The sequence below is a fragment of the Micropterus dolomieu genome, linkage group LG10 (assembly GCF_021292245.1).
Source record: "Micropterus dolomieu isolate WLL.071019.BEF.003 ecotype Adirondacks linkage group LG10, ASM2129224v1, whole genome shotgun sequence".
NCBI lineage: Eukaryota > Metazoa > Chordata > Actinopteri > Centrarchiformes > Centrarchidae > Micropterus > Micropterus dolomieu.
Genome location: NC_060159.1, coordinates 4693736 through 4707925, shown reverse-complemented (window position 1 = coordinate 4707925; position 14190 = coordinate 4693736). Strand labels below are relative to the sequence as shown.

The 14190-nt window shown below is 41.5% G+C and overlaps 1 long non-coding RNA gene across 1 annotated transcript; it reads right to left on the bottom strand.

The window, feature by feature from the left end:
- Window positions 1–1541: 1541 nt before the first annotated feature.
- LOC123978015 lies at window positions 1542–6462 on the bottom strand. Its single transcript, XR_006826837.1, has 3 exons — window positions 5945–6462; window positions 2255–2561; window positions 1542–2090 (listed from the first exon to the last, which is right to left on the bottom strand). It is a non-coding gene; the product is annotated as an uncharacterized LOC123978015 (long non-coding RNA).
- Between the last annotated feature and the right edge of the window lie 7728 nt (window positions 6463–14190).

The following is a 14190-nucleotide window of genomic DNA, read 5'->3' as shown; positions in this document are numbered from 1 at the left end:
AGCACACGTGTTATTTCGCACAAGAGCCGACAGCCTGTGGATCATACCATGCAGCCAGAGGAGTCGTGACAGATGCAGACAGATGACGGCAAAAAATCACGGACTTTTTTTTGTGGATTTTTCCAGATTGAACGCTTTGATGTAGGACAGATGTTTTCAAAGTGGAGCTGAAGTTGTCTGTTTTCTGCTAGACGGTAATTAACTTAGTCGCACTTTAGTGATGCAAACAAAAGCTGTTGTTTGATCGCTTTAGCTCGAAGCTATGCCATAATCACCGACAGACCTGGCATGTTTCTCCTGTTTTGTAAAATATGTAGTTGGATTAATTTCATGTAGCCTTGTTGTTCTCCAGTGCTGTGGTTTGGCTTTTCTGGTTAAGTTAGCGAGACAATCACCTGATCAGTAATTAGCAATAAAACTAACGTTAGCTTACAGCATGGAAGCGATCAGCCAGCTAAACTTTTACTGCTCTGGTAGAAAAAATGTTGGATTGTAATTTAATGTAGTTATTCTACAGTGCTCTGTTATGACTGTGGGCAGAAATGTGCCCTTACTTTCCTGAGACAAAGTACTGATGAATATTATTGGTAATAAATCGGTAACAGCATGGAAGCTCAGATTGGCAGCTAAACTTCTGTGACTACTGCCCAGGTGGAAAACATTTATTTTACTGCTAATGACACATAACATGACCGTGTGCCTATCAAGTGACCAATAATGAATACTTTCCAAATTTCACTTTTTCAAAAATTGCACTGTTTTACCACAAGCTGAAATTATGGCAGTCAATACTACTGTGTGTTGTATTTTAAACAGACATTTTGGTAAGATTTGCAGACTGCTTATCTAATTAAGCAAAGTGAGGAGCCTTGATCCTCACCAATGTAAAATTCATGTGTTGTGGTTTATAATGGACTGTGGTGCAGAAACAGTGAGGCTTACATTTTACATCTGTCAGTGGCCATACTTGATGCACTAGATGTCTAGTTTGAGATGTTCATTTACTTTGGTGTGTTAGTCCAGATGAGCTAACCCGAGATGTAACAAAGTATGATTTCAGCACAGTAAAATACTGTATTACAGGAGTATGAGACATCATGTAACACTTCATTTCTTGATGTGGCTGTTTAATGAAGTAGTAATATTCACAACACAAGGTTTTACTAAATCAAATATAATCTCTTAATGTAAAGAAACCTGATTTCTTGACTGGCAACTCTCTCACAGAGGACATCTGGGGGGGGCAATTCACAACTCTCACCACTAAAACCTTTAATGGATAGATTATAATTGTTGAAGGTGGCGACAAACTGATCAAAATCCTCTTTTGAATGTGTCCAAACACCTCATGTTGTCCAAGAATCTAACAATGTTGGGGTTTCAGAACAAGCCAGCGCTGCTGTTCCCCCTCCATTCTGCCATGAAAATGTTGACATGCATATTTCTTCCCCGTGGCTGTACCTTTGGTCTGCAGGAAGAATTGTCAGTTAAATACAAAATAATTTCTGGTCAGGTTAATTTCTAAAAGTTGTAGTAATTCTTTATTGGGTCTTTTGGCATCAGTATATTTCTGAACGATGTCCTTTGTGATCAAAAATACATTAATAGGTATTCAGTCCTTGCTGCAGTTCTAATGTCCAAGGTCAGCCAGTTCTTCATTGTGCAACAAAGGCTTTGTGTGGTTTGGAGGTTAACAAAACCTTTCAGATGTGGTTCTCCTTGTTGATTAATGTAAAGTTGCAGGTCTCCTTGCCAGATCTCATTTAAGTTCTTTAGGTTGTTATAATTCATGAATGTGAAGCACCATCTCTTCACTTCCTTTTCCATCTTCTGGACATTTTGCATTGTGGTAGTCTCCTCGCAGTCCTTGGACCTGTGCCACCATGGTGCTGTTAGGTCTTCAGGTGGCTCAAGCCCAAAGGAAGGAGAGGAGGAACAATATAAAATGAAAACTGGGCTAAAAGGAACAGATTCACATGTAAACTTCTGGCACATCCAAATGTTTGGTTTAGTGCAGTGACTCAGCACTTAATATGTAACGCTTCAGAAAATTCTGTTTATTAAAATAAATTCTTCGTTCTCCTGCCTCTCTGGAAAAGAGTAAGAGGAAAATTGCATTAACAAACACTTTAAAAACATGCAACAAAATCAATGTAACATTGGGATCTGGACACAAAGATGAGACCAGACAAAAGAAACATTGATTTGAAACACTGGCAGGGCCAATATTGGTACCTTTAATATATTAAAATACCTTACTGAAGAAGCCTGGTAATATCTGGAAGGCTGTCAACGTCCCAGTCTAGGTCAAATGACAGTTCAGACCACAGCTGCAAGGAAGAAAGAAAAGTTGACCTGTAGACTGAGATGCTAAGTTCTGCTGTGCATCTGTGCTCCCCACTTCCAGGGCGTCCTCAGATGAGTCCTCAGACGACCAACTGCTGCAGCCCCCACTCAGGTTTGGTGGCTGCAGAGACAACTTCACCACCAGATGAGGACCTGCCTTGTCTTTCTCCAGACTGTTGCCAGGCCTTTTGCTTGGCTTCTTTTCTACCCAGCTTCTGAAAGACACATTAGAGGGGAAAACAAAAAAAAAAAAGGATACTCTGTTCACACATGCATCTTTTCACCACAATGGTGACTGAGACATTACCCTCACAAAGCTGTAACTCTGTCAGTACAGACAAGGGTACACTGAGCTTGTGAAGCTGTCAGTAATGGATGCAGACAATCAGCTTTCATGTCAGGAATCTGTTTGGTGACTTGGTGCTTTAGAGGAAAAACTAATATAATGGCGACAGCAGCATATTCGTGCCACTGCTGGAATGAGGAGCAGATCTGCACTGGTGAGCTTCTGTTACAGTATTCAATAATAGGTATGAGAAAAGCCTACAGCCATATTGTGAACCATCTTTAGGTGACAGTCCAGCCGGGTAAACTTAATCCCATGGCACCTAGTGTCTGGGCAGCACCACATCTACACAAGCATTGTTGTACATTTTCATGACATCAGCACAGTAATTAGCTGTGTGGGACACAGTTTTAATTTTGGGTCAGTTTTATGGACCTTCCTGATGCCTTTCCTAGCATCAGCCTGCTCTCCTCCTGGTCTGTGACACCATGTGCCCAGATATATTTGCATACAGGCACACCGGGCAGTCTTTTAGTGTCATATTCTGTGTGTACAATGTAAAAGCAAACATGTGGAGAAATAAGTCAGCTGTAACACAAGATTGAACTTGTAACAAGTATGATGCATGCAGCATTACACCTGTAACAGATACCAAGAGATACAGACTTACCACAAAAAAGACTGCAAGGAGCTATTCTGTCACTCAGCTAACCCTTACAGTCCTTAAGGAGTTCATTTTGATTTAATACAAAGCTAGCATGTCAAGAATAAACTTAAATAACCCTCACAAGTTAGAAATTAACATCAGCCCTTAACTAGCATGTTTACAAGAAACTGGCAAATATTCCCTTAGTGAACTGGCATTGTGAGATTACATGCATTTACATCAGGGAAGATGGCGTTGCCACATTTTCACTCGCTTCTTTGGAAGCCCTGCAGGCGCTGGACATTAAACAAATTAGGCAACAAGTGTGGCAGACTAGTTAAATTGACACTAGGGCTGCAGCACTTAATCGACATAATCAACGATGTCTATTAGAAATCTGTCCACATGGGTAATTTCATTTGACGCATTGTTGTTGAAGGGGGGTAGCAATCTTACCATTAAGAAAATTCCAGTTCATTTGTAAGTGCAGGAAGTGTTAGCTGTTATTCGGTCATTACTAAGAAGTGTTTTGGTCTTTGTTTCCTGCTTTCTTACAGGGCAGACGCTTTCCTGCTTGCTCTTACCTCTCTCTGCTTGCATTTGTTTGCTGAAACCCTTTCCGCTAGAAATTATGAGGAGTGGCTCTTTAGATACTTTAAATCACTGGGACTGTCAGATAAAGTAGTCTATTGCCATACTTTAAACTCTTATGATCTTAGTGCTACGTGAGTGTGGCCTACGAATAGCACTAGCCTGTACTGCAGCGACTCGAGTTATAGCTAATGCTAATTAGCAACAACATGCCCCTTCTCCGTGGACGACTACTACAAACTTCAGCAGAAAATTACTGTGCTGGTAACCAAGATCTACAGGTTAGAAGTGAATGGACTATGTGGGAATTACTTTTCTGTGGACCCAAAACGGTGGACAAGAGCATGCTAACACACGGCTAATTAGCACTAACAAGACTACCAAGAAGCAGGAGGCCTGTGTACTGGGTAATAAATCTGAAAGTGGGAGTCCTCCCTGGAACGCTTTGGTGCAAAGCCTAAGAGTAAATCATTTCCTGGGGAAATGGGAAGATGAGTAACAGGCAGAGCCCAGCGCCCTGAGATTTGTGATGCGACTGGCCGGCCTGCATTATCATCCAGGCAAAACGCCTCTTCGAGAGACAATAGTAATTAAAACAAGACATAAAACACACCAGAAACCTGGAAGGAGAGCCACCTCAGCCCCTGCCGGAAGAGAGCTCTGATCACGGGAGACATCTGAGCCAAGAGGAAGAGCCCCCACCTCCCTCACTGGAAACCAACAGTGAGAATTCACCATCTCTACCCCCCCCCCGATTTTATAATCGCTCACAATCTTAATTTCATGTTTTTAACTTGGTTGGACCAAGATAACAGTGCAGCTGTCCTTATCGAGTCTACCCCTCCCAACTTTTATGAGTGAAGCTAGAGTGCGAGTGCATAAGAGAGGAGGTGGAGTTGCCATTTTGTTTAATGACTCACAATGCAAAAAGATTTTGCAAGAATTTTGCTTCTTTTGAATATGTGGCTCTTCAGCTGACTTTCTCTTAGAGCTATTTTTCCTAAATATCTACAGAGTAGTGCTATCTGCATGCACACAAATGTATAAACAGGTAATCACAAAACAGCATATCACTGAAAACACCAGTGAAAAGTTTGAGGCTTTCGACACCCGCCCTCTCATGGGTCTCAGTCAATGAGCTTGTAGATCATTTCAATTCTAAAATTACATTTACAAAAAAATAAAAATAAAAACTATTAAAGGGGACTGTTGCTTTATTCTAAATATACATTATATTTAGAGTTTAGAGTTGTGGTTACAGTACTTGCTTTAAATTTGTTTGTTTATAATTCTCTTATTTATGCACCAATACCAAAGCAAACATCTTGTACATTAAAACCTACTTGGCAATAAGCCACTCATTTAAAGGTAGCTAGTTAGTCTGTGTTGGACATCAGTAATTCACTTGAAATGTATTTAATTAGTTAAATGGTGGCGTTTCAAACCTAATTCACCAGTCTGTAACAGCCAGTGCATCTTGAGTGAGCTTACCAGCAGCACCGGACGGACTACGGGAGGCAACTCCAGTGTTGTCGGAGAATTCATAAACTTGATTTAGTAATCTACGCCTAATCAGGCGTTTGTTTCCTTGCTGTGATCCAGAGGAGGATGTTTTTGTTGATATCTGGACTCTTGTGGAGATTTGAACTGAAATAAGGACTCATTCATCGATGGTTGAACATTGGGCTTATTGAGCACTCAAATTACCTTTCTGGTAAATTACTAAAGTGATACTTCAACTGCTCATCAGGGAACCGGTTTTACGCCATCCCTTTCTAATGTGTTTCCTTCTTATCATGGCTGACATCTGCAGTAATTGTGCAACTTCAATTGAAATACCTGGTTGTTTAGTAAGGTAGGACATAAGTCCATTGTTTATGCCACCATAAATATATTGAACATTAAATCACATCATTAACATTAAATTATAATTGAGCTGTGTGTTATCCCTTAATTTAGCGCTTAATTAATTTCAGATCCTGCTTGACACCATATATGCACAACACCAAGTGATGCAAGTACTAGGACTGTGCAATATTTAATCTCATCCAGATATTAAAATTAATTTAATTTACCTGGGAGTAGGTCTTCAAAATGCATGAGATCTTCTGGGCACTTCAACCTGATTTCCCCTCCATCCCTCGGGCTAAAGCCAGCACAAGATTTTTGTGACTGTTCAATACAGCACATAGTTCAGTTTTCAGCTGCTGGTTGGTGATTAGATAGTATTCTACACAACCTGATAAAAATACAGCAACCTTAATCACTCCCCCTCTACATCAAAGACATAATAAAAAGGAATATCCCAGTTTATGCTGCACAGCCAACTACAACAATGTGTGAAATTTCACACGTCATGAAGAGATGTTTGGGGACTCAAACGTAGGACACGGAAACAGGCAGATATAGTCCAAAGGTTAAATTAACAAAACTAAGAGTGGCTGAGTCCAGAGAATCCAAAATTATAGTCCAAATGAAACAAAGTGATCCTACAGAAAATCCAAAGCCACAAGAACAAGCTGGGGGGAAACAAACAGGCAGAGTTACAGGCAGGAACAAACATTTGCAACATGGGAGACAACTGCAAGCTACAATGACCGGACAGAGACTGAACTCCAGGTAACGAGCAGGGCAGGACCACAACAGGTGACAGGCAATCAGACATGCAGGCAGGCAGAGTGATTAGAGGGGGAACAGAAAGAATACAGGTAACAAAACACAAGACAAGAATCTAACTGGAACCCAAAATACAGAACAGACAAGGCAGACTAAATAACTGAGAAACACTGGTAACTCCACAACAAGACAGAACAGACTAAGATATGTAAGCCTCACTGTTTCCGCACCACAGTCCATTATAAACCGCATTGGCTGGTGAGGATCAAGGCTCCTCTCGCTTTGTTTAATTAAATAAGCAATCTGCAAATATTACCAAAATGACTTTTTTAAGTCTTTGAAATAGAACATAAACACAAAGTAGTACTGACAACCATAATTTCATCTTGTGGTAAACCGTGCAATGTTTTTAATGGGCATGTAATATGTGAAAGTAGATCTCTTATCTGGAACATAACCTGCTCCAGAGCAGATTAGCCGTTCAGCATAAGTTACCATGGCGATCTACCCTGGTAAGAAGTGAACCACCTTCGTGGTACTGAAAACCCAGGGTTAACCCCGAAGTTACCTGGATAAGCTCAAATCCTGCTTAATGGTACAGGCCCCAGATGACTACTCAGAGACTATAAATAGTTATTATTATTTCCTCCTCTTCTTCTTTTTACGCATTCAGTGCCTGCCTGTCTCCTGCCAGTCTCCTGCCTGCCCACCTGCTTCGCCTACACCGCCTCTACTCACCGTCTTGCCTGGACTCTCCACTCTGGACTCGGATTGCTCTCCTCCCCCACTGATTCCTGACTGTCTCAATAAACTCCCCTTTACTAGTATCGGTTCTTGGCTCCGTCGTGCTTTTGGCTTCAGCCTTCTCCCACACACACCCATAACATAGACAAGTCAGTGGGATAAAACTGGTTAAAACTATCTTGTTGCTGGTGAGGAACCTCTGAGTAAGAGGCAGAGGAGGTAATAGAGGCTCTGATTGACACCACCTTATCAGTAAAATAAGATAAAAACAATTCACAGTCATCATTACTTCCAGCTGAGGCACAAGGAGGGGTTGGGTTTACCAGCTGATCCACAGTCTTAAACAGAAACCTGGGATTGTGTTTATGTGTAGTAATGAGTTCAGAAAAATAGTGTGTTCTCGCATCCTTAACCATGTTATTATATTTAATTAATAAATCCTTCAGACTGAGGTAATGGACTTGGAGACTGGATTTTTTCCATCTGCGCTCTGCTTTCCTGCATTCCCTTTTTAGGCTGCGAATGCTGTCATTTATCCAGGGTTGTTTACTAGCTTAAGAGGAGCAATAATATTTAATGATGACAAGCAAATATCATTGACGTGATCAACCAGATCATTGGTGTTTGACTCATGTGAATGTGAATACCAAGAAATGAGAGCTGAAATTCTGAACTCTTATCTCATACTTATCTTTTGATCTTAAACCCAAATGTCTTCAGTGAACAGCAGAAACAAAGGAATTTGCCTTACCGCTCCAATACCTTTGGAGGGGACTGTATTACCTCTGAGTATTATAGGCTTAAAGCCTTTCTGAATAAACAAACACCCGTTTGATTTGCGCAAAAAACACCATTTAAGATCATTTGCAGCTTACAAAAAGAACCAGTTTAGGATCATAAACACAAACGGAGATATCTGTTTCTGCAAAAGAACGCTTCAAACATGTTGGACAGTTTAATCCGGAATCATATTAATTAATACTTGCATGCAGTGCAATTTATTCTCATAAATAAAGTGAACAGGAGGACAAATTACATTTAAATTGATGCCGTTTTCAGTGCGTCAGTCGAGCAAATAGCAGTGCATAGTTTCATGTAGCCTATTGTTGTCAGATGTTCGTTGCCTTATCGAGCCAAACGTTGTGCACTAGCGCGTGGATGTGATGCCCTGCTTTTAAATACACGTTATGGGAAATATGAAACTAATTCCAAATTAGTACCTGGGTCATCCCATCTTGCGTGAATGTGCCCCCTCCAGCCACGTCAGTACTCAAGAGGGATGGCCCTTCCTGCAGATCGGTTATAAAGGGGTGGAGCTCCGGTGCCCCCTTTCTTCGGGTGAACAAGCGTTGCATGGAAGTGCGTTTTTTAATGTCAGTTAAATTTCGTTTTGTAGCTTTTCTGTCAGAATTTGTCTCCTTTTCTTCATACAGTCAGTATGTATTAATATTAATGAGGGGTGTTTCACTGACCATTTAAAGACAACTATGGCTGTTTGAAGGGTCGGACATGGCGCTCCCTCACATATGCCACATTTCAAGTTGATAGTGATTTATAAGGAGAACTTGCTTACAAGTGAGCGTCCACACAATTTTATAAGTCTGAACATTTTTTGGCAGACGCCATTTTTGGCTTTTGGGCGCACGTACACTTTTAGTGAGGATTCTACACACAGTTTTATAAATGAGAACCCAGAACTGTGCAGAAGAGAAGGACTACCTGCCGGTGCAGGGTAGAGCCGGCCTCCGGAGCGTCTGAGCGCAGCCTCCTTCAGGATCCTACGTCGGGAAGCCGATCGCCGTCAGCCGCCAGTGCAGGAGATGCAACAGTGTCGGCAGGCACTGTCCACCGAAAGGGCTCCGTGTCAGGGAGTCTCGAAGACGCAGGTGCATCCGCTGGGTGGACCGGAGTGTTGTTAGACAGGGCTGCATAGCAGTTGGAGAGGCCAATGTGTGGAGGAAAGGCAGCCCTGTCTGAGCCTTTCTTGCAGCCACGGACCACCACTTCAGCCCATGTTGACTTGTGCTTCGGAGTCGAGCAGGACGAAAGTCTTGGAAGGGTCGCAGGGTCCCACAGCACGGTGTCCTGGATGTTAGTAGTAGCGCTGAGAGAGGCAATCTGTTTGGCTTGTACTGAAGCCATCCATAAAGCCGGTCAGCAGGGAGTCTTTTTCTTTGAGTTCCTCTGAAAGCCGTCGGATGGGTTAAATTTCTTTTTAAGCTTTTCTGTCAGAATTTGCCTCCTTATCTTCATTTAGTGAGTACATATAACACCGGTTTAAAGAGCTCCCTGAGGACTTCATTTTGTATTCACTTTGAAGTGTACTGGAGCGTTAAGTTCACTGCTGTGGGCGGAGGTCAGGCGTATGGGGGGGAAAAAAAATCCATATTCGAATCCCAAAATTGAAAATCGAATGTGAACCCAATGATCGAATATTCGAATATTTGGGTCCAGCCCTACAAAATTCATTGTCTTTAGTTACTTTAGTTACCTGCTCGTTACTGATCTTTTAATGTATTTATAGAACAGACTTAACAAACGCAATGTTCAGAACCTGACGTGGCTTCTTTCCCAGAGCATCTTAGCCTAGGAGTTCATCAATCAGTTTCCTGTCCATTAAATGGCAGCGCGCTTCAAGTGTAACACCGTCAGCCTTAAGTTAGCCTCAAGTAGGGACACTGCAGAGCTGCAGTCTCTATTCATTAGTCACTGTAACGTACACTGTACATTACAGCTAAACTAGGCTTGTTGTTCACCATTTGTTTCAGTAATTCAACTTGAAACTAATATATTATATAGACTCATTACATGCAAAGTGAGATATTTCAAGCCTTTATTTGATATAATTTCGATGATTATTGCATACAGCTCCCGCTTGTCCAGCTTCTTCCCCTCCTGGATCTCCTCTTGTTTGTCCATGAGTTTCTTTTTCTCCAAGTGTGGCACGCTGTCAGTAAAGGGAAACAACATGCAGTGTGTTCTTATTTCCTCTTTTGTATAAGCATATTTTTTGCTTCAAATCAAGACACATTAAAGCCTTACAGCTGTGTGTGCCAGCATTGAGTCTCCCAGGAAAGCAGCAGGATCAGGTGAAAGAAATAAAGAACTTGCTACACATACATTGGATATAATAATAAGGTATACTGTAATAGCTTTCAAATCACCATATGATGGTTAAAGCCTGGAGAGGAATGACGGTATCTGCGCTGATCTGTGACAATGTCCTGAAAGAAGTATCAGTTCAGTTAAAGTAGTTTGGCTGTGAAACTCAGTTATCAGGAATATGCTGTTGACAGCAGCTGTTCTCCACTTCAGTGATTCAAATGTAAATTGCACCATCTGCTGGACAAATGCCTGTTATTACAGTGTAGAGAGGAAACAACATGGTTCAGTATGGTTTGGGGATTTACTCATTCTGGGAACCACAAGGGCACTTAGGCTGTGAGGCACAGGCATCTGGCAAAACGCACACTGTATACATTTAGACTTTTGCTATTCTACTGCCACATCTCTATATAAGGAACTCAGATTGCTGCATTTATTTCAACATCTAGAAACATCTAGCTTCTGCAAGAAATACATTTTTGTGCTCATATGGCAAAAGAGCTAATATCATTCTAAATATAAGCTATAAAAATCCACACTATGGCTCAATTTTTGGCTTTTAATAATTAGGAATTTTGTCAAAATTGCTATGAATTTTGCTGTTATATTGTTACTGTTGTTATTACATGTCTTTAATATAGCCAATTACAGAATAATCTTGGTAAACTAAAGAGCTAGACATGTTTATTATACCATAAAACTGTTTAGAGTCTGTGAAGTCTGTGAAGATTCTTCATCCAGGTCATAGTTATCCAAAGAAGGTTAAAGTCAAGGGCAACTGGACTTGGTTGAAGATACTAGAAGACGTTTCGTCCCTCATCCAAAGGACTTCTTCAGTTCTGACTGACTGGTAGGGAAACTCAGCTATTTAACTTTAGTGGGGTTGTTTGCCAGGATCGTCGATACCGCTGGTTCGTCGGTGTTTAGAAGAAGTGTTAGACACTCCGAAAAGAGTGCAGAAACAGCTTGATTGGACAAAAAAGATTATTAGTTGCTAGGCAACACTAGTCAAAATGCCTACAGGGAATAGAGCACATTATGGCCTTGGCCCCTTTCCAAACAAAAAATGAAAGGCTATGCTAATTTCTGGCAATACTGCTTTCACAAAAGAGCTGTAAAAAGGCCAACAGTGACACATTGCTTTTCAGTGCTAAGAATGAATCTCCAAGTCAGCTGATACTGATGGGCCACTCTCATACACTTTTGGGGGTATGGGCAAAACTCAGAACTCAGTTTTCTGCTTTGATACCCGGAGCTCTCACACCGGAGAAGTTCAGGGGAACACGAGTGGAATTATACCCACTTTTCTGCTGTCATCAGTGGAATTATTGAACATTCTAGTCAAAGGTGCGCCCACCTTTGTTCACAAAGTGAAGCGGCGGAAGAGAGATAGACGTGATAGACTTTGCACACCGCTACTGGCAATATTTCTCTAACATGCGCTCACTGTGCAACAAACTAAACAAACTTCAGCTGCTGGTGGGGAACAGAGACTCTTATTCACCTTCTGTTCTATGTGGCTGTGGCTGTATGGATCGATACGGACTCTGTGCTGCAGCTGACTGGCTTCCAAAGTCTTCGGAGCAGATCGCCACACAGAACTCTCCGGCAAAACAAAAGGTGGAGGTATGTGTTTTCACATCAACGGTGGCTGGTGTAACGATGTGACAGTGATTCAACAGCACTGTTCTCCTGTTCTGGAATATTTTACCATAAACTGCAAATCGTTTTATTTCGCAGGACGCATAGTGCATGCTCCCTAATTATTGTCCATGGCGACTTTAACAAAGGAAATGTCAGACATGAGCTCCCCAAATACAGATATTTATAAAATGCCCGACCAGAGAGGAGAATATTCTAGATCACTACTACACAACAATAAGCAGTGCCTTACCGTCCCTCGCGCTGCGCTGTGACTCTGACCATGTGATGATCCACCTGATTGGACTGTACTGACTGGGATGTTTTCAGGACTGATACCGACAGTCCGGTGACGTCCAAGATCGAATACAGCTGTATGCCATCACGCACCAAGGAGAGTTATAACAATGAGAAACCCTGGCTCACAGCTGAGCTCAGACCGTTAAGGCAGGAAAAGGAAGCTGCTTTTAGGATCCAGATTTAAGGAGTCCAAGTACAGGTTTAACAAGGCAGTGAGAGAAGCTAAACGATGGTACTCAGAGAGAATACAACACCAGTTCTCTGCCAACAACAACGCTCCTGTCTGGAGAGGCTTCAGACAGATCACTATAAACTATATCAACTATAAACCTAAAGCCCCCCACTCCATTAACTGCTCTCGCCTGGCCAATTAGCTGAACCAGTTCTACTGTCGTTTTAAGAAACAAAGGGACAGTCCTGACACCATCCCCCAGTGACTACACCGATCAGATCTACCTCCTCCACCCCACTCTTCATCTGAGCTATCAGGCTATTTAGGAGCCCGAACCCCTGCAAAGCAGCTGGGCCAGACTCTTTCCCCAAAAACCAAGGACCACAGGACTAAATGTCTACAGACCAATTGCCCTGACCTCTGTTGTAATGAAGTCTCTTGAACGGCTTGTGTTCCAGTACACCTAAAATCCATTACAGATCCACTTCAGTTCACCTAAAGAACCAACAGGTCTGTTGACGATGCAGTTTACGCAGTCCTTCATTTCATCTTCCAACACCTGGACTTTTCATGAACCTATACCAGGATCCTGCTTGTGGATTTCAGAGTCTGCTAACTGCAGTTTATAAAGAAGCGTGCTGAGACTTCAAAGTGTATTAGAGAAGTGTTTGAATTTATGGTGAAACACTTTGGAACCAAACACTTTGGTCTGTTAGAAGGTAATAATAATAATAATAATCTTTATTTGTAGAGCACTTTTCAAAAACAAGTTACAAAGTGCTTTAACAAGTGTAAAGACAATAATACAAAAACAATACAAGATAAAAGCATGAAAACATTGAAAAGACTAAAATACACGTTTAAGATAAATATAAAACTAGTAAAATACAATAAAATAAAAGGGATAAAATAAAGTCAAATAAGATCGGGAAAGGCTCTACTAAAAGTATGTTTTTTAAGAAGGGACTTAAAAGAGTTCGCTGACTCAGCTGACCTGATTTCCTCAGGCAGGCTGTTCCAGAGCCTCGGGGCCCTGACAGCAAACCCTCTGTCCCCTTTAGTTTTCAGTCGAGACTCTGGAACAGACAACAGACCTCTGCCCGAGGATCTCAAGATACGTGCTGGTGCGTATGGGACTAAAAGGTCAGAAATATAACAAGGCGAGAAGCCGTGAAGAGCTTTAAAAGTGATCAATAGAATTTTAAAGTCAATTCTAAAACATACTGGGAGCCAGTGTAATGAAGCTAAAATAGGAGTATTGTGGTCATATTTCTTTGTTCTGGTTAAAAGCCTGGCAGCTGGGTTCTGGACTGTCTGGAGTCGATCAATAGATTTTTGGGTTAAACAGGTGAAAAGGCTGTTGCAATAATCCAGGCGTGATGAGATGAAGGCGTGTAAAATGGTCTCGGTGTCCTTAAAAGTTAACATAGATCGAATTTTAGCTATATTTCTAAGTTGATAAAAACATGATTGAACAAGCTTTGTGGTGTGCTGCTCGAAATTTAAATTACTATCAAACCAAACACCAAGGTTCTTTGCAACAGGCTTAATGTGATTTACTAGGGAACAAGCAGATGGCAGTATTTGATTTACCGTCTGCTGAGACCCGATGACCAGGATTTCTGTTTTGTCTGAGTTCAGCTGGAGGAAATTATTTGACATCCATTTTTTAACTTCACAAAGGCAGTTATTAAGTGAACTCAGCATTCCAGGGTCTGTGGATCTGACGGGCAAGTATATTTG